General features: G+C 39.8%; 2 protein-coding genes and 1 non-coding gene across 4 annotated transcripts in view; 2 read left to right on the forward strand and 1 right to left on the reverse strand.

Moving 5' to 3' along the window:
* Positions 1-18685, forward strand: part of ENKUR (enkurin, TRPC channel interacting protein) — a 50084-nt gene extending 31399 nt beyond the window's left edge. Inside the window, exons 5-7 of one of the 2 annotated variants that reach the window (XR_003795749.1) lie at positions 6734-6883; positions 18288-18434; positions 18649-18685. The gene's annotated coding sequence lies outside the window, so the exon portion shown is untranslated. Of the gene's footprint in view, positions 1-6733; positions 6884-18287; positions 18465-18648 lie in introns of those variants that run through there. The other variant, XR_003795748.1, reaches the window with a different exon arrangement.
* Positions 9718-9789, reverse strand: TRNAE-UUC. The gene has a single exon. It is a non-coding gene; the product is annotated as a tRNA-Glu (tRNA).
* A 725-nt stretch (positions 18686-19410) lies between the features above and the next one.
* The window catches only part of PRTFDC1 (phosphoribosyl transferase domain containing 1), a 91973-nt gene continuing 90074 nt past the window's right edge, over positions 19411-21309 (forward strand). Inside the window, exon 1 of the mRNA XM_029239036.1 lies at positions 19411-19477. The gene's annotated coding sequence lies outside the window, so the exon portion shown is untranslated. The remainder of the gene's footprint in view (positions 19478-21309) is intronic.

A 21309-nucleotide genomic window follows, 5' to 3' on the forward strand; every position in this document is an offset into this window, starting at 1 on the left:
TGTTTTCCGATCTTTTTAGATGAAAATTTTCTTAATAATAGTCATTTGAGGTTTTCAATCACAGGGTGTCCTTCACTCTAAGGATCTTAAGTAGATGGTCTCTCTAGAAAACTAGTGCTGAAAGGAAAAAGGAAGGGAGAACAGGAGAGAGGGAAAGGGGCAGGGAGAGGGAGGGGAGGAGAAGAGTTTAAAAAGAATGGGATAATATCCCTTTAGCTAGAAAGAGTGGTTCCAGTTACAGAAGAACATTCTCTCTGACCGTGCCAGAGCCTCTATACTTTTAGACGGTATCTGTGACAAAACAAAACAAAACAAAAAACTTGTCTTCATAATAAAAAAATACTGAATGAGGTCATTTTTTTCTTCACACATAATGTGCTTGATGAGAAAGAACTGAAATTAGCAACAGACTAAGTTAATGCTAATTATCCCTGAAAACTAATGTTTCACAGGATTGGTATAAAAACACCATGCACATAATAATTTGTTTAAACTGCACATGCAGATATGGCCTTTAGATACAGACTTTTTATTCTAAAAGATGCTGCCTCTATAGGAAATGAGACTGGATGGGTGTTTGTTTACCTGCCTTCTCTTAGGCACTCAGATGAGTGTTGTCTATGAAGTTACTGTATACACTTACCTAAATGATGCTACTGATGTGGAAAAAATCTGTGAAATTCTTTTGGAATAAAAAGCATTCCTCCCACCCCTGAACCTCTACCACCAAGTTCTCCTTTCCTGAGACAGCCAATGCTTCAGTTTTTTATGTACCTTATCAGAAATATAAAAGCAAATGAATGGACTTCCCTGGTGGCACAGTGGTTAAGAATCTGCCTGCCAATGCAGGGGACATGGGTTCAAGTCCTGGTCCGGGAAGATCCCACATGCCACAGAGCAACTAAGCCTGTGCATCACGACTACTGAGCCTGTGCTCTAGAGCCCGCGAGCCACAACTACTGAGCCCACGTGCTGCAACTACCGAAGCCCACGAGCCTAGAGCCCATGCTCCACAACAAGAGAAGCCACTGCAGTGAGAAGCCCGCGCACCACAACGAAGAGTAGCCCCCGCTCGCTGCAACCAGAGAATGCCTGCGCGCAGCAACAAGACCCAACACAGTCAAAAATAAGTAAATAAATTTATATTATATAGATATAGATATAGATCCTGCAAGCCTCGCAGCGTGGTCAAAAAGAAAATCAAATTAAAAAATAAAAGCAAATGAATATATGTATGTATATTTATATATGGATATATAAATGTATATATACCTATATGTGTGTGTATATGTATATGTACATATATACATGGATGGATATATACATATATATCATGAAATACACCTAATTATATTATATATACATACATCTCTCACTTTTTAAAAACTCAACTAAGAGCACACAATAACACTTGCCTTTTCAGTTAGTAAAATCGTTTTTTATCAATACATAATTTCTTCATTCCTTTTTGTAGATGTATGGTATTAAGTTGTATGGGTGTATATAATATATTTTACCAGCACCCTATTGATGGACATTTAAGTTATTTCATTTAAGTTTTTTCAGTATTTCCTATTAAAAGCAATGCTGAAGTAACTGACCTTGAACCTACCTCATTTTACACATTTGGCTATATTTGTAGAAAATCATTCCCAGGAGTAAAATAACTAGGTCAAAATGTATGTACATTTGTAATTTTATTAGAAACTCTTTTAAATTTTGCTGTGAGTGTGTGTGTGTGTGTGTGTGAGAGAGAGAGTGAATAGGTGATGTATATACATGGTCAAAAATTCAAAATTCATAACTACCCAAAGGTGAGTAAGGAGAAGTAACTCTCCCTCATGCTTCTTTCCTGTAGCCACTGAATCCCCCTGCCCAGAAGCAGCCACTGTGACCAGCCTCTGTGTACTTTCCAAATAATACTCTAGGCATATGTGTGTAAGATAAAAGTAATGATGTATGTGTCTATAGGAGAATTACTCCAATTCAACAGATATGTGGTTTTCTTCTGTTGTGTCGGTGGAGATCAGAAGACTCTTGCCAAGAGAGGTATCATATAGTCAGTGTAAGCACTCAGGCAAGGAATAGCTTTTTTATCGTCCCACCATTCATTGTCAGCCATTATCTGTAGATTCCATCAAGAAAGCAGAGGTTTTATTGACTTTCACTATGCCTGTGTGTTCATTCTGGATGGAAGAGAGGCCATGGATATGGGACCTTGCCCTGTCCTTGGCCACACCATGTTGAATTTCCAATCTGGGTTCATTGCAACCATCTGAGATCTGCTTTCATCCTCCTAGTGGTGGGGTGTGCATTGAGTCTACTGATTCCTGTGTTTGGTGTTCTTCTCTTTCTTAGAAACACTGGAAGCCTACACATTTATTAACTTTAGATTGCAGGCCACATTTAGAGAACCTCCCTTAACTCTGTTCACTCCCATCTTTCTGTGCAAACTGGCCTGAGTTCTTCTCTTCCTTAGTATCTTGTTAAAAACAAGGAGCAGTCGACCCACCACAATATCCTAAGTTTTTACAAACAGTCCCCCTTGAGAGTGTAGCTAAGTCATGTGGTTTCTCTTCCGACAGTACAAGAGACAATATTACCAAATATTTTGCTGTGGAATAACAAGGGTCAGCAGCTTCCCAGCCTGCCCAAGAATCTTTCCTATCATGCCTGTGCCACCCTGTTCATGACTATTAAAAGGAATTGGACCCTTCATGGCTCAGAAGTCTGTTAAGTCTTACCTTTCATAGGATCCTGTTCCAATGATGTGGTTCTTGTATCACTTAAGTGGACATAATAACCAGAGTTTGCTATTACACGCTCAAGGACCCCGTTCACCAATAGGATTCAAAGTTTCTTTTAAGCAAGGAAAGCAACAAAACAGAGGGACCCAGCAGCTGTCTGCTTTCCTTTCTATCTCCTGGCCTTTTTGAGCACAACACAAAGGACAAACCTTAATCTTGTGCAATTCCCACATGTATGAGCTGCGCTTTTTGGACTAATACAGGTTTCTTTTATCTTCATTGGCTTTGAGGAGACAGTGAAATTTTCTCCTGGGTAAGCTCTATGGCTGTACACAGCCAGCAGGCTAGGATTCAGGCCCAGCACCCTGGAGGTCACATGTGGTTCCATCTGGACAAACACTTTAAAACAAATTCCCTGGCTTTTCTTCAGAATTATTGAGATGACAGGCAGCTGCCACCCACGTGGTAAGATGGTGTCCAGCACTAACATGAAGGCCTTATGGTATGTGGGTGGGGGTGGTAGACAGTGAGACTGGTGAGTTACGCTTCAAATTATAAAATTATCTTAGAATTTGGAACACCATCTTGCTATATCATTAAACTGCTGTAATTCTTTTTCAGTGCACCCATAGCTTTTCCAAAAATCACTGTGACACACCCTTTGGGGATTTAAAATACAGTAGTAAAGCTTAAAAGACTCTATTTCTTCTAAGTGTATTTTATAGCTTAAAAAATAATGTGCCAGGTTCCAAGTTTTCAAAATTTCTAGTTATTTCAGAATTAGCCAAACAAGTTAATGACAATTGACCCATACACTTTTTTTTTTGACCCATACACTTTTTGAAAATTAAATAAAATGGAAACTTTTCATAAAGTAAAAATGTAAGCCATAGGCCTTAAAGAGAATAATCCTCTTCGTAAAAAACGCATTATTCTAGCATCATTTAGTCTTGTGTTTCCAGTAATATCTCATAAGTGTAAGTATATTTTAAGCAGTTACCTGACATTGATTCATCATATGGCACTTTGGGTATTGTTTCAGGACTCAGGTATTTTTCATGTAAATGGAACTTAATTATAGTGAGTATTCAGATTGATATTTTATTATTACAATCTCTTTAATACACACATTGAGGCTAATTATCTTAAAATAATTAGATTTTTAAAAAACTATTTTAAATGGTTAGATTCTTTTAAAAGTCACATCAGAATTCATGTGTTCAAGATATTTTATTCAAATGTTTAAGAGAAAACTAATTCTAAAATTATTATACTTGCTATCCAGTATTCTTATGCGGGTCTTATGTAGTGTGATTTTTTTTAGCCCCTCTTCCGCCTTACACATTGAACTTTTCTATTGCATAATTAAGATCATATCTTGCTTATTCATCCTTCTCATGCCCATATCTCTGCTTTGTTTCCATGCTTTTCTGTAGACACAAAAACTTTTCATTTCCAGGACAAATAGTAGTATAATCGTTTACAAATGTCAGTTAAACTCAACATATATAGAGAGCCAACAATGGACAAAACCCAGCTGAAGTGACAATGACTCAGTTTGCTCATGTGTGTATAATGAAACATCACAACTGCACCTAGTCGATAGTGACTATGAGACACCATGAATTCTAGGGCAGCCTCATTTCAGAGATGTTCTGATGTGAAAAATATGCATCTTAAAGTAGATGTAATATAGTAGTAGCCCTTCTACTAAAACATCACACCACCTCCTAGATGTTACCTTTCTTTTAAAACCCGGCTCAAATCCAGCTGTTTGTGGAAGCGTCCACGATTATTACACCACTCAACACATCACGTTGCTCACAGAACCCCGAGTATCCACTTACGCAGTGGTATGTCACATTTGCTCTCTTTTTCAGAATAATTCTTAGGAACCAGGCTGTAAGAATCCTCTTTGATATTGCTTAGCATGGCTTTCAGCTGAGAGCTGGGGTGATGCCCTCCTAGGAAATTAGAGCAGAATAAAAAGCAGTGGGCATCAAAGTGCCCACTTTGATGGTTAGTTTAGCAAACTTATAGTTTGATCATTCGATGTGCAAACATTTCCCCTTATATTTAGAGCTCTTATCCTCCCTCTGTAACACCTGCCTATTAAATCCACAATCTGTCGGATTTGACTCCTAACCGATGCTTAATTTGTGTAGCTTAGATATTTCTGTGAAAATTTACTACCATGATTACTCTACCATCTAATGGGGGGAAAAGTTTTGTTCCTATGGTAACTGTTGTAGAACAGTGCATACTTACTATACTTCTAAAATATGCAGCCCAACCTTGTGGGAATACACATCATCTTGAAAGAATTTTCTCCCTTCAGTAAAGATTGATATTTTCCCCCATTTTCACCTGATTTCAGAATAAAATAAAACTTTGTAAGAATTGCTAAGGAAGAGCTTGAGGAAATGAGAACCATGGATGGGTCTCACCCCTGCAGCTGTCATGGGAGAGCAACACAGTCCTCAAGTGATTTCTGGGAATACATGTCCAGTCCCTCTATGGTTGTATTCCTCCCAGACTCTTTCTGTTTTCCATGTCTCATAATGTTTGCTGTGTTTGGGATGTTGCTATGCAAAAATGATATAAAAGAGTGGGGTTTTTTCCTAAGGCAATCAAGCTTAGCAAATGCAAGTTTAGGATGATGCAAAAGTTTCTCAGGAAAATTTTAGCATTCCTTGGGGAATGATTTAAGAATGCTCATGATAAGAAAGGATAAATGTCAATAATAGCCTAAAATGTCATTCCACATGAGAAAATTAATCAGTTACAGGGTTTTTGTAAGTATTGATATCACTTAAACCACAGTTCTTATTTGTATTTTTGCAAACGAGACTTTCTCCATCTTTTTTCTAAAAATTAATTACCCTCTATGAGTTTTTTCCCTTTAAAAATTATATACTACAGGGACTTCCCTGATGGTGCAGTGGTTAGGAATCGGCCTGCCAGTGCAAGGGACACGGGTTCGAGCCCTGGTCTGGGAAGATCCCACATGCCACAGAGCAACTAAGTCCGTGCACCAGAACTACTGAGGCTGTGCTCTAGAGCCCACGAGCCACAACTCCACAACTACTGAAGCCCGCACACCTAGAGCCCGTGCTCCACAACAAGAGAAGCCACTGCAATGAGGAGTAGCTCCCGCTCACCGCAACTAGAGAAAGCCCACATACAGCAACGAAGACCCAACGCAGCCAAAAATAAATTATTTAAAAAATTATATGCTACAATCTTATTAAAGCAAAGAAACAAATACATCAGAACTACAATTTTTAGTATTCGCTAGAAAAGTTTGCATTATGGTCTCCTTCTTGTTTTATCTTTCTTTTTGTGTGTGTGAATTTTTCTCCAGAGCTTACTTAGAGATCTGTGGATTCTATAGTTCTGTGATAGAAGAGGAATTAGGAAAAATGTTCATAATATCTTAAGCACATAACCCCATCCTCAGCAAACATGACTTACAGACAGTAATGATGACGGTAGCAGTCCCTGAGTACAGGTCAACCCTGCGGAAGGTACAGGATTCCTCGGTGATATTATGGGTTTCCAGACATCCTGCCCTCTCACCAACATGTGACAGTGTCTGAAATTCCACCATCGTGTTTTACCGGGTACTTCTGAATCGGATTATCCAAACAGGGAGAAGGGCCCCAATAGAAGGAGTCAGAGGCACGTAAGAGAGTAGGGCAGCATAGGGGACTGAAAAACAGCGCGGGTGCGCAGTTGTACCACGTAGGGCAGGTCCAGGGGAAGCTCGGACGGCAGAGGGTACTATGAAGGATATTAGCTGCTTGATGAGTGACAGCGTGTCAGCATCTGTGTAAAGAGGTTGGCGGAAGACATAGAAGGCATTTCCTGCTTTCTAAGTTTGCCGCGTTGGCTCTGCAAGACCTCAGTTTCGTGCGGTCTCAGACCTCACGGGCAGGATCACCTCAGAACGGCTCAGCTTATGCTTTGCTTTCCTTGTTCATCAGCCCCGGAAAAGGATTGTTGTCAGAGAGAAAGAAAACGGAGTTCTTCTTCCTCTTGGGCCTGGGAACACCCTGCTCCCTCTATCCGGATAAGAAGGAAGAAGGAATGGGAGCCCAGGATCTTAACAGCACATGGGTTTAAAAATCTACCAGGTAACAACATTTCTCACCAATATTTTCCACTCTTTCAGTGTCCCAGTGATGATGTAGCTGATGGCCAGAAATACCAGAAGCCTGATCTCTGGTTAAAGTCTTTTTTAGAAGACTATATATTACTTTACTACATTTTCATATGTTTTTAGGCTGCAGTTGATTTCTTTCAGTCTTGGGTGTGTGAAGCCGTAATTATTCGGTCAGCTGAGATATATAACACACACATATATACATATATAGATATTTACACAAAGGTATACAGATGTCATTACTATAGGGCATAAAGGAGGGTCAGGATCATAGACTGCTGAAAAGTCTCTTGTAAAATTTTTGTTCAAGGATCTAAATGTAGAATTAAGCAAAGAGTAATGCAATGAGAAATCCTAGGCCTTAACTGAAAGAAAAGACAGAATTCATGATCTTTCATGCCCTACCTCCATGATAAGTATTCAGTTCATATGGAGGTTTATTCTCCTTTGTAAGAGCCAAAGCCTTTCATCATTTCTGGGCATGGCATACCTCAGAGGCAGACAAGGTGGCACCAGCTGCACATGATGAAAGAAATCACACGATTTCAGTGTGTAGAGTAATGACAGGAATGGGCAGTTCAGACCAACTGGACCCATTTCTGCCACTTTTTCAAGCGTGCACACGTGCACACACACACAGAGCAGAAAAAGAAGACTCTGAATGAGTTTGTGGAGGCAGGAATTGAACCCAGTACCCAAGGAATCTTAAACCTTCTGGGTCTGTTATGGTGGGCAAAGCAGCGGGTCTTGCTCACAGTAAAGAGTAAATTTGTTTTTTAAATTAGCCCCCCAAAAAGCTAAATTATTACATGACTTTTCAAAGCCATGAATAGCCAGTAAAATGAGAAACAGATATTGCTTCTCTAAAATAATGATAGCATAGCAGTTACTAGGGTCTGTATTGTTTTAAGTGCTTAAATAAATTCACTTAATGCTCATAATAACCTTATGATTATGGTTAAGTATGATTTTCCTCCTCTTCTAGTAATTGGAAAACTGAGGCACAGAGAGGTTAGGTAATTGTCCAAGAATGCACCATTACTGATTGGCAGTGGAAGTGTTGATAGGGGAGAGTGTGGATGCCCATTAATAGAGGCATACCCTCAGGCACCTGAAGGGTAAATGACGTGCACCTCGCCAAGATTTCACTTCAACTCCAGCATCTTTCTTGAACCATAGTCCATCCACTTGAATGCCTATGTAAGTGAAGTGGCACATTCTAGCAGAGCGAGATTGCACCATATGGAGAAGGCACCCAGGAACCGGGCTGGTAGCATAGGCTGCTCAGTGGATGCTGGAAAGTGTCTCAGAAAAAATTGTCCAGAAAAAGCCCCAAGGCACTGGGAGAAAAAAGGAAGGAAACTGGAGGGCATTACTGCCTACGAGGAAGTCGGCACTGCTTTCAAAATTAATGAGAAAGTTGCATATACCACACGCAACGGGGTCTCTCCTTTATTAGCCAGTTAAGTATTAAGGATTTTGCATGTTTCATTTTTCTTCTCTAATTACAAAGGTGGTTGTGCACCTATAGAATTAGTTTCATTGCTTTGTATTTGATAAATTCGCATATCAAGTCTTTAAATGTAGCAAACGTATGACTTGCTGAGGGCTGTGTAGCTCATTAGTGGATAAAGAAGGAGATGCACTCAGTGTTTTTCCAGAAGAAAACCCAAAAGAGACAGGTTCAGGCAAGATCAGAACTTTCCAGTAATTCAAACTTCTCAGAAATGAGATGGGGTGCCTGCAAAGGGCTGAGTAGCCATCAGTAAAAGCATCCTGACCATAGGCCAGGAATCCCCGCTGTACCAGATGACTTCTAATACTCCTCCTGCCCCAGTGCTAAGACTTTGGTGATTATTTTCACAGAGAGCTTGATTTTTTATGTTCTTAGACATCTAAACATTTGGAAATGTAATGAAACCGTTTTAAGTAGTAAGAAATTGAAAGACAGAGCTCTCAGTTAATTTTATGACGCATGCAGTCTTAGTTTTCTAAATACCCTGGATAAGTTAGCAAGCCCTCTGCAATGCTGGGGCTCAGAATCGGGGCTGAGCAAGTATGTGAGGGCTGTGGTCCCTGAGGGCCTGAGTGCAAGGAATAGATACAGCGGAGAGGAAGGAAGGGGATGGAGGAAAAGAGGAATAATACAAGTGATAGTGATCCTAATACGAACGTAATCATTACAGCAGTCACATCAGAGAATCATGGCTGTTCTCACTTTTCACATGGAGGAACTGAATCTCAAGGTCGTGAGTCCCAAGGCCATGTGGTATGTGGCAGAGGCAGGGCACACACTGCAGTGCTGTGACTCACCTGTGCAGTAGCTTTGCTCAGCCTAGCATGGGTGGCTCTGTATTAAACACAGGCCTGGGACTTCCCTGGTGGTCAAGTGGTTAAGAATCTGCACTCTCAGTGCAGGGGGGCTGGGTTTGATCCCTGGTCAGGGAACCAGATCCCGCATGCCACAACTAAAGATCCCCCACATGGCAACGAAGATCCCATGTGCTACAACTACATGGCAACGAAGATCACGTGTGCTACAACTAAGACCCAGGGCAGCCAGATAAATAAATAAATAAATAAATATATTTTTTTTTTCAAAAAAGACAGGCCTAAGAAGAGAAGCTTATTTCCGAATCCTGCCACAAGCCTCATGAATTTAAACTATCAGTACTTAGGGAAGACTTTATGTTGCTCAGCCTTACCTGAAACTCACCTTTCTTTATATGAGACAGAAATAATATTAATGAACCCTATAAGTCTATTAATTTTTTTTGCCATGCCATGTGCCTTGTGGGATCTTAGTTCCCCGACCAGGGATTGAACCTGGGCCGTGGCAGTGAAAGTGCCAAGTCCTAACCACTGGACTGCCAGGGAATTCCCTAAGTCTATTAATATTATAAACTCAAATTTCCATTTTGAAGGACTAAGAGAAAACGGAAAATGATTGAGTCAATAACACAGAGAAAGTGTAGAAACCAAGTTTTGATTTTGCTTTTTGACCCAAGCTTTGATTTATATTTCTCTATGTCTGAAACATAATCAATGTTTTCTTTGTGTTTGGTTGTGTTTCTCTACTCCAGAAGGCATGAAAGAAAGAAAACCCTCCCACAAACTTTTCTCACATTATTCCATTGAGAGAGGGCTACAGACTAAATAGCTATGGGTCTACTGGCTATCAGACAAACCTTTTCCTTTATCTCTTCAAAATAGAGTAGAAACAGTTGAGACCAGCATAAGATCTGTTACTCTAGGACAGTGATTCCTAACTAGAAATGATTTTGTCCTTTCCTCCCCTCCAGGAGGACATTTGACACTTTCTAGAGATATTTTTATTACCACAACTGGGAGTGATACTGGCTTCTAGTAGGTAAAAGTCAAGGGTGCTGCTAAACATCCTACAATGCACTGAACAGCCCACCAACAGAGACTTATTTGGCCCCAAATGTCAATATTGCTAAGGTTGAGAAACCCTGGTCTAAGACCTGGTAAAATGCTTGGGAGTTTACGTACCTGGGCACGCCCCTGGCAAAATCTTCTAGGCCTCCAAACCTAGGGAATCTCAGCACAGTGGAATTGCCTAGAGCTTTGTGGGAAGAGAACATTTTCCCTGTATTCTCCATTAATTTTCACAAGTTCATAAACTGGGCTTAGATAATTATTTCCACTGTCTTCTTTCTCTGTTTTTTCTCATTATGCAAAGGCAAACCGGATTTTGAGAATTTTTGCTTGTCTATTATTTTACATCATTTTTCATGGTTTGATTTTTAGGCCAGATTTTTCCTTTGTGTTAATTTTATTATTTTTACAAAGGGAAGAAAATGTGGAAGAAGATTTGGAAAAAAAAATTTTTAATGTCTGATCTAAGAATAAGAACAATCATTGGAAATTTATGTTCCAAGTTTTCTGAATTAACACAAAATGGTTTCTGAACAGCTACTCAGATGACAATTTCAGTAACCATTTTCAGTATTTATAATTTTTAAAAGTCTGCTATTTTAAAAAATTCAATCTGATTAGACAACTGGCCTGAATCCAAGAAGTATGCTGAAAGCAAGAACTCAGAAACACAAACTAGTTTTAAAACTTAAAAAAGAAATGTTGATAAAGAATGCAGAAAGTTCACAGGTAAGAAAAAAAGAAAACCTAATACAAAAGGTGATAGAACTTGACTATCAAGGTGAAAAGGGTAATGAGTACAAAGTCCAGGTATGACATTTATGATTTTTGAGACAGTCTGTCTATATCACTTAAGCTTTGGCAATATCCCCAGGCTCATAGAGAAGGCTGAGTCATCCCTCATTCCTTTATTCTCTGTTGAAAAGGTGACCTGGGTGTATATTCTGTGACTGACTGTGCTGAACACGCTGAAAATCTGAGAATAAAAAGCCATTGACATCAGTTGTAAAGTGAGAAAGAAATTATTTCCTGGTTACGCATTTGGCCTTATCATACAAACTAGATTTTTCTGGCCGCCTGTTTCTTTAAATGATCTTAAAGATGTGTTGAAAATATCTCACCTGTGCGACTTTTAGGGTTGTTGCTATGTGTGGGTTTGGTATGAACCAACAAGAATCTGAAAGTTATTTCTCAAGCCAAGAGACAAACTCAGATAATGACAAAGTTGGCCTGAGCTTTGAGTTCAAAAGGATCATGATAGTTTTGCTGAGCTCAGAAATAGTGGAGAATTTGAGGTAAAGTGAGTGCTAAAGCAAGAAAACCACTGACCACAGCAACCGAATAGCATCTAAAAATGGCCTGTAGAAACAGAGCATGGCTTTACCCAAATACTAATGCAATGCCCAGTCCTGCATTGAGGGACGACTTTCCACGAAAAGACTTACCCCAATTGCTCCTTACAGAGAAAATTAGAAAAATGTTAAGTGATTTTAAAATTTGATCCATTTATATTTGTTCCTTAGGTGTAAGTTATAAATATTGAGATTATCAATGTATTTATGTTTGATGGAAACTTATCTGTCGTATATTCACTAATTTTGAAGTTAACTTTTATTGTTGTCCTTCATATTCCAAACATGAAGAGCATTAAGTCAAGCTAATTTTTTTCTTTCTAATATAAAATAAAAAATAATAAAGCAATAAATTAAAAAATAGACCTCTTAATTCAGATTCCATTACTATTTGTGCTAATTATACAGAGGCTTTTCTTGTAGCTTACTTTTGTTTTACATAGATGACATATATATAAAGAGATTATATATATATATGTATAAAGTTGACAACACAAGAATTATAATTTCATGGAAAATATTAGTTCATTTACATAAAGAAACTGTAAATAATACAGAGTATAGGTTTTTTTATTTAAAACTGTTCAACTGATCTGTTTATTAATGCAGAAATTCTAACTGATTAGGAATTCCATTTAAAAGGATTCTTTTTTAATAATAGATAAGATGTATTGTGCACTCCTTAAGTATTTGGTACTCTGAATACATTATTTTATTTAAGACTCACAATAACCCTAAGAAGCAGGAAGTAACATTATCTTCATTGAACAGGTGCAGAAAATCAGGCAAAGAAGTTAAGAAACTTGCCCAAGGTCAGGTGGTAGGTGGTGGAGTCTGATCTTAAAGCTGAGTCTGCCTGACTTGGAGCCAAAAGCCTAAAACAGAGTACCATAAACTTTTCATTAGTCTCGGTATTACTTTACGGATGACAACAATAAAAGCACATTGTTTTTATAGTAGTCTATAGTTAAGAATTAATCACAAATTCAAACAGACTTTTCTTATTAGTTCCAATTACTAAGCTTTTAACATATGTTAGCTAATACTCTTCCCTCAAACCTCAAAGTGTTTTTGCAATAAAATTTTACTCATGTTCAGTTAAAAATCCCATGAGATTTACTATAATTTTCCATTGAAGAAAGACATTAATATTGCAAGCTAAATTTAGAACCATATATCAAGAGCCTTAAAATATTTACATCCTATAACTTAGGAATTCAATTTCTGGAGAACTTATCCTCCAGAAATAGTTAAAATACATATAAATATTTTATTACAAACATAGTTATTTATATGCTTTTATAAAATCAAAATTTGGAGGTAATAAAAATATATTGAGGAATGGTTAAATAAATGATGGCATTGCCATTTCAAGTGATATTTATAAAGAGCTTACTATACCATGGAAAAACACTTGAGTTATATGTTTATTTTAGTTAGTGTGTGAAGCAGAGAAGCAGGGCATTATAGAGTAAGCAATTAGTCACAACCATGTAAGATAAACTTCCCAGAATCGCAAAATTAGAAGATACCAAACATGTTTAAAATGCCTTTATATTGTACTCTTATTTTTCTGTATTTTCCAGTTTAAAATAATTTGCACACACTAATTTTCAAATGAAAAAACACATTTTAATTTTCTTTTAAAAAAGTTATAGGCCAGTAAGATGGCAGAATGAGAGCTCCCCTGCTTGTGTCCCCCACAGCAACAGTACTTTGGTCATCCTCAGACAAAAGTGCCTTTGTGGGAGCTTTGGATCCAGGTAAGAGGTTGTGAAAGCCTGATGGAGCCCAAGATCGTCGAGGGCCATTTTTAGAAGGCACGCCCACACCCAGGCGGCAGGCCCACTGACCGAGGTCCCAATGACAGGCCCAGAAACAGCCTGTTCTCCCTGTGGACTTGCTACAGCGCCATTTGGCCTTGGGCCTGCCAACAGCACCATTCCCCAAGGGACTCAGGAGGATAACTGGCCTGCCAACCTCAGTCCCAGTTGTGTACCCTGAAGTGGCCTGTGACCCAGCTCCAGTCCCTCTGGGCCACAATCCAGAAGTACTCCTGCTTACCCAGGGACCCATGCCCGTCAGTGACCCTGGAGGAAGGCCCACCAACCTTGGTCTGATGGTGGAGCCTGAAGTGGCCCTACAGCTTGGCTCTAGCCCTTCTCAACCGTGGTCTGAGAGTAGTCTTGACAACCCAGGGACATGATGGGAGACGTGGTCCTTCACATTCCTGATGGTGGGCCTGCTGACCTTGCTTTGTTTACATATCCTGAAGCAGCCCTGTGACCTCACTCCAGCCCTACTTAGCCATGGTCCAGAGGCAGTTCAGCTCACCCAAGAACCCAGCAGGAGACATGCCTCCCCATGCCCCTGGAAGTAGTCCTGCAGACCTCAATTCCAGCTGTGGATCATAAAGCAGCCTCTCATCTCAGCTCAGTCCCTCTCAGCCATGGTCTAGGGCAGTCCTGCATGTGCAGGGATCTGACCAGTGACCCAGCAGGATCTCTCCCAGGAACCTGGTGGGAGACACACCTGTCTGTGTATGTGACAACAGGCCAGATATCTGTAGACCCAATTGCAGACCCTGAAGTGGACACTTGTCCCAGCACCAGCCCTACTGACCAAGGTCCTGGAGCCATCCACCCAGAGACCAAACAGGATCCATGCCCATCTGAGCCCCTGGTAATAGGCCCACCAACATCATGAAACACCACTGTGGACCCACACCCCTGAACAACCAATGGATCAAAGAAGAAATCAAACAGATCTTGAGACAAATGAAATGGAAATGAAAATGGAAACACATACCAAAGCTTATGAGATGCAGCAAAAGCAGTTCTAAGAGGGAATTTTTCGGTGATAAATACCTACATTAAGAAAAAAGAAAGATCTCAAATTTACACCTATAGGAGCTAGAAAAAGAAGAACAAACTAAGCCGTCAGTTAGCACAAGAAAGGAAATAGCAAGGAAGAGCATAAATAAATAAAACAGAGACCAGAAAAACTTTAGAGCAGATCTATAAAACTAAGAGTTGGCTTTTTGAAAAGGTGAACAAAATTGGCAAACCTTTGGTGAGACTAACCAAGAAAAAAGAATAAATACATAATATAAATAAAATAATAATTTTATAATAAAATAATTTAACAAAATTATAAATAAAATTATAAATGGAAGAGGAAACGTAACTGATACCACAGAAATATAAAGGATCATAGGAGACTACTATGAATAATTATATGCCAACAAATTAGATAACATAGAAGAAATGGATAAGTCCCTAGAAACATACACCTTTCAAGACTGGATCATAAAGAAATAGAAAATCTGAAGAGTCCAGTAACGAGTAAAGAGATTGAAGCAGTAATCAAAAATCTCCGAACAAAGAAAAGCCCACGACCAGATGGTTTCACTAGTGAATTCTACCAAACTTTTACTGAAGAATCAATGCTAATCCTTTTCAGACTCTTCTAAAAAATTAAAGAGATGGAAACACTTCCAAACTCTGGTTATGAGACTAGCGTTACTCTCACACCAAAGCTAGATGAGGACAGTACAAGAAAAGAAAATTACAAACCAATATCCCTGATGAACATAGATGCAAAAATCTTCAACAAAATACTAGCAAATAAAATTCAACAGCACACGAAAAGTATCATACACCGTGATCAAGTGAATTCTATGCCTGAGTTGCAAGGATGGTTCAACATACACAAATCAATAAATATGATATACCACATTAGCAAGGTAAAGGATAAAAATAATATGATCATCTCAATAGTTGGAGAAAAAGCGTTCAACAAAATTCAACATCCTTTCCTGATAAAAACTCTCAACAAATTAAGTATAGAACGAATGTACTTCAACATAATAAAGACCATATATGATAAGCCAACAGCTAACATCATACTCAGTGGTGAAAAACGGAAAGCTTTTCCTCCAAGATCAAGAACAAGAAAAACGTTCCCACTCTCACCACTTCTATTCAAGATAGTACTGGACATCTTAACCAGAGTAGGCAAGAAAAAGAAATAGCAGGCACCTAACTCAGAAAGAAAGAAGTAAAACTGTCTCTCTTTGCAGATGACATGATCTTAAATATAGGAAACCCTAAAGATTCCACCAAGAAACTGTTAAGAGCTAATAAACAGATTCAGTAAAATTGCAGGATACAAAATCAACATACAAAAATCGGTTTTGTTTCTCTGCACCAGCAATGGACTATGTGAAAAAGAAATGAAGAAAGCAATCCCATTTACAATAACATCAAAAAGAATAAAATACTTAGGAATAAATTTAATCAAAGAGGTGAAAGAAATATGTACACTGAAAACTATAAGACATTGATGAAAGAAATTGAAGAAGACACAAATAAATGGAAAGATATCCCTTGTTCATGGATTGGAAGAATTAATATTGTTAAAATGTCCATTCTACCCAAGGCAATCTATAGACTCAATGCAATCTTCATCAAAATGTGAAATACCTTTCCATATATCTAATGGAATATAATGTAATATTATATGTTATCGATTATATTTATGTTATGTATTCCATTATAATATACAATGTATCCTGTTTTATATATAAATTATATCATTTCATATATATGTATAATATTCCACTATATACATATAGTAGAATATTATCCAGCCATAAAAGAGAAGGAAATCCTCCTTTTTCAGACAACATGGATGCATCCGGAGGACAGTATGCTAAATGAAATGACAGACAAGACAAATACTGTATACTCTCACTTACATATAAAATCTAAAAAAGTAAACTCACAGAAGCAGAGAATAGAGTAGTAGTTTCTAAGGACTGAAGGTGGTGTGGGGGTGGAAATTAGGAAATGATCAGAATGTACCAACTTTCAGTTATAAGACAAATAAGTTCTGGCCATCTAATATACAGCACAGTGACTACAGTTAATACTATCTTGGGGCTTCCCTGGTGGCGCAGTGGTTGGGAGTCCGCCTGCCGATGCAGGGGACGCGGGTTCGTGCCCCAGTCCGGGAGGATCCCACGTGCCGCAGAGCGGCTGGGCCCGTGAGCCATGGCCGCTGGGCCTGCGCGTCCGGAGCCTGTGCTCCGCGACGGGAGAGGCCACGACGGTGAGAGGCCCGCGTACCGCAAAAAAATATATATATATATGCAAAAAGAACTTAAATGGACATGGCTAAAGCCTTTCTCAACCTCTGAAAGGCCAGCCGAAAATAAATAAATAAATTTATTTTAAAAAAAGAAAAGAGAATCGAAACACACTTTGGGAAGTGTTTCTCTAGGTGGTATGTCCGTGTCCAAATCTCTTTTTCTTTCTCAGTCTTTTTTCCCATGTGAGACAACATCAGACCTCAAACTACTTCTCCCCAGCCTCTTTCTCAAGCTCCCCCCACCTCGACCCTAAACTACCACCCAGAACCTGGCAAGAACTGGATCAGTTCCTGGGATATTGCTGGTGGGTTTCGTATGTCAACTCTGATCTGAAGAGAATCCATGTTCAGCCAAGAGAACATTCAGTTCCCATTCCACTTGGTCCTTAGTCTCCCCACACCAGCAAAAGTTTTCATCAACTAAGGTCTCCTTGTTTTGTGTGTGTATGTGCGTGTGCATGTGTGTGTGTGTGTGTGTGAAGTGGACATCTTTCCATTAGAAACTTGGCACTGGCTGAGGCACCAATTAATTTTGCATAAGCTGCCACTGCACCATTAGAGGCTAATCCGTTCATTCATAACCACAAGGTATTGTGTTAGGGTCATGTACATGACTTGTGCCTCCAGCACTATGGATTTATTTAGTCCTTAGCCTCTAGTTCCTGCAGCTGTGTCCTTTCAATGACTGCTTTATGGTGGCCAAGAGAGTTGAGGTCGCCTGCCAGGACTCTGAGATCTGGAGGAACACATGGACACATTATTCCTCTACTCTGAAGCTATCCAATTCCTGTTCCGGTCAGATGGGGAGATAGTGGGAGGGTATCTCTGAAGCAGCCCAGCACTTACTGTTGATGATACTACTCATGCCTGATATTACTGCAAAAGAACAGGCAAATTTATCCTCCGTGTTCTTCAGTGGAAGGTTAATTACCAGTGAAAGTGTAATAATGCAAAACATAATTCTGAATGTAGCTCCTGGGTTTCTTTGTAAGAACAGTTATGGAGCCATTTTTTTTTTTTACTCTAAGACTACACATTGGATCCAGTCTGCTTCAAACAAGAAGCCAGGAAAGAGGGCTTGCTATGCTAATTGAATACTAATTAGGCTTTTGCTTAAATTGTTGTGTGTTACAATTATTTGCAACTATATTTTTTTCTGTATTTATGTTGAGGGGGAAAAAAATACCTGAAAGGTAGCAAGATTCTTACTTAGCCTGAATATCTGGAAGAAAGTATCTTTCCACTTTTTTTTTTTTTTTTTGGTACTTGTAACATTTGTAAAGGGTTTTGTTCTGCACTAAGAAAAAGCAAAATATCATCATCATTATTACTGGCCTTTGTTCACAATGGATTTCATCCAGACTCTAATCAGTTACTCTGTGACTAACAATCTGAGTCACTAAGTTTCACATGTTTATGGATTTCAACACAATTCCCAGGCTGAGCGTTTTTTTGTTTATTTTCATGTTTCAGGACTCAAAAAACTAAATGCCCTTCCGGATTTCGAATCTGGTGTCACTGAGTGACTGGCTCTGAACAACTCAGCACATAGACTGAATCACTCCTTCAACAACAGATTAACATTGGCAAAAGGTCAAGAACTAACCAAACTGGCAAAAGGTTAGTATATACTTTTAGGACAAAGTCTTTAGCCTGGTGGAGAATTCAGGTAAACATAAATATTTGTGTTTACACCATGGTAATGGTACTAGACAGTTTCAGAATTGAAAATGCAGGAACCTCCAACTAAAAGGGGATTAAGAGAAGGACAAAAAAATGCAAGTATATTTACTGGTTATTAACTTTGTAAAGATCTACGTCTTTATCCTTACAGCTTCTTCAAGGGAGTATCAGAAAATGGACAATCTGAGCTAAAATATCCTTTTTTATGGAAAATTCCATTATTTTAATAATTTTCTCTTTCTATTGTATCCATTCTCATACCAGTCCCATCTTGTCCCTAGATTATAACTGTCCGTGGTTGGTCACCCTACACCCATCTTAAAAATGCAATTACCCTGTCATTTTCCCATCAAATAACTTTATAAACATTTGGTCACACATTGTCACAGCATCTCCAATTAATAACACAGTTATTAATTAATTAATAACAGTTTTATAGCACTCTTCAAAGGATTCTCTTGCATGTTAGCTCATGTTAATCTCATCTTCATATGCAGTAGAGCAGAAATGTATTGCCCCTCTCACCGATGAGAAAATTGAGGCATATTGATGGATGTAATTGGCTTAGCCTCAGTGGCTCACGTCATATGGATTATTGCTAGAAAAATCAGAATCCTGGTCTGAAGCCATTGCACTAGACACATAACAGAAATTTGAGATTTAAAAAGAATTTTTGCCTCTGAGTCCTCATATGCAAGATTAAGAGTAAAGTCTGGACAAATGATTTGTTATTCTTGGGTATCATTGGTTCTTGCAAATGCTATTTGTGATATCAAATGTATATTGTATTACATTAATGCTGTCCAAAGTATAGAAGTATAACTAGATCACACAAAATGTTATCAAAATATAAAAAGATAATAAATAAAATGAATTTTAAAAAATGATTTGTGCATCATTCTGTATCCTTCATAGATGTCCTATGGGTCTCTACGGGATGTTCTTGAGTGTGCATTCTTAAGATTCCTGTTGTCATTCAAGTAAGTGACTTTTTTTTTTTTCTTGTGAGCCTATTGGATTTTACATTTAATTAATGGCCTTTCTAAGGAAAGATTTATCTACCATATCCTTTACATCTTCCACAGTGCCTGGGCTGGGCACACAGTAGTAGCTTTTTTGTGTGTGTGTGTGGTACGCGGGCCTCTCACTGTTGTGGCCTCTCCCGTTGCGGAGCACAGGCTCCGGACGCGCAGGCTCAGCGGCCATGGCTCACGGCCCAGCCGCTCCGCGGCATGTGGCATCCTTTCGGACCGGGGCACGAATCCGTGTCCCCTGCATCGGCAGGCGGACTCTCAACCACTGCAACACCAGGGAAGCCCAGTAGTAGCTTTTTGATTTCAGTAGAGCAGCTACATCTGTAACCTATTTTAAAGTTTCTTGTCCCTAAGGCCCATGTACCAACACTGAGCATCCTATGGGTAAATTTGATTTTGCAGCAGTAAGACAGTGGGATTCCTTAAGGCATAGTTGGTGAACCATTGCATCACATTCACCTGAGTGTCTTGGTGCAGATGTCTGAGTCTGAACACAGAGCTTCTCCACCATAACCTACCGAGTAGGCGGGTGGCTGCGTCCCCAAAAGAGTCTTCTGAACTCTGAAGTTGGATCACCACTTTTCAGTTTCTGGAAGTTTTAATGACTTTGGTTGTGAAGGTGCTTCCTGGGCCTGGTCTTTGACAATGAAAATAGAAGATGGTCCCTCACCTTTGAGAAAAGAGGTCAGACTATAAAAATGGCCCGAAACAAGGACGTCTGACACTTACTGAGAGAAAATGTTTACCTGTGCAGGAAACACTGTCACCCAGTTTATGAGAGCCAGTCCACAAGCACAGCACCTAATTTCAGCAATCCACGAGGCTGCCTTCCTTCCACGTGCTGGCACATAGGAGAGGACAAACAGGGCTGCGCGCGGCCATGTCGGAATGACTAACATTTTTCCAACCCAGAGTGACATTACTGATTGAGAACTATTTTCCCCTCAAACCAAGCGAAATCAGCATTCCTCTCCCTCCCTTGTGCGACCCGAAGATGAACAAGATAGTCTTTCGGAGGGGCCCGAGTTCAGCTCGGGGCTTCAAACCTGAGTGGGGCTGCAAATAATGAGGCGGGAGGGAAAAGACCAGGGCAATGAATGCATATAAAGGGAGGGCAGGGCCCTTGAGGAACAGACAAAGAACCGGGACCCTCATTCCGGGGAAGGCTGGGATCAGGGGTTGAATTAACAAAAGATTCATGAAAGAAGGCTTCTGAATCTGGGAAGAGCGATGGCATTAAGCTGCAACCTGAAACAGTTAAAATCTGACCATACGTTCTTACAAAAGTGGTAAAGTAGATGATGTGTCAAAACTTCTTTTTTTCGCCCTGAAAGGGGTAAAGGAAAGGCCCTATTTCCCAGTCTACATCCTGTAACCGCGGGCATGGTTCAGGGATAAGCCACCGCACGGCTCTTTCAAGCTCCTCCTGGCTGGGCAGTTCGAGGATTTTAAAAACACATCATAGCTTCGCCCACAGCCATACTTCGAGAACATCCTCTACTGCAGGCTCTTTCGCGTATTTACTTGGGATAAACAGCGCCTAAAAGTCAGCAGGAAGGATTCAAGGACCTTGTCAGCCCGAAAGCTGGGACGACAGACCCAGGGAGGCGGGGGACCTGGGCACGCTTTCTGTTCCTGTAAAACCCGAGCCGCGGGCAGCCTGGGTCTCACGGGTCCCCGCGGGGCTCGGGCTGGGGTCTCGTAGACGGGCGGTGGCCGCAGGGGAACACGCGCGGGCGCCCGGGGGACGGCGCTCAGGTGGAGAGGACGCCGCTCCG

Source organism: Monodon monoceros, unplaced genomic scaffold (assembly GCF_005190385.1).
Source record: "Monodon monoceros isolate NGI ecotype Baffin Bay Population unplaced genomic scaffold, NGI_Narwhal_1 Super_Scaffold_21, whole genome shotgun sequence".
In the NCBI taxonomy this organism is placed as follows: Eukaryota; Metazoa; Chordata; class Mammalia; order Artiodactyla; family Monodontidae; genus Monodon; species Monodon monoceros.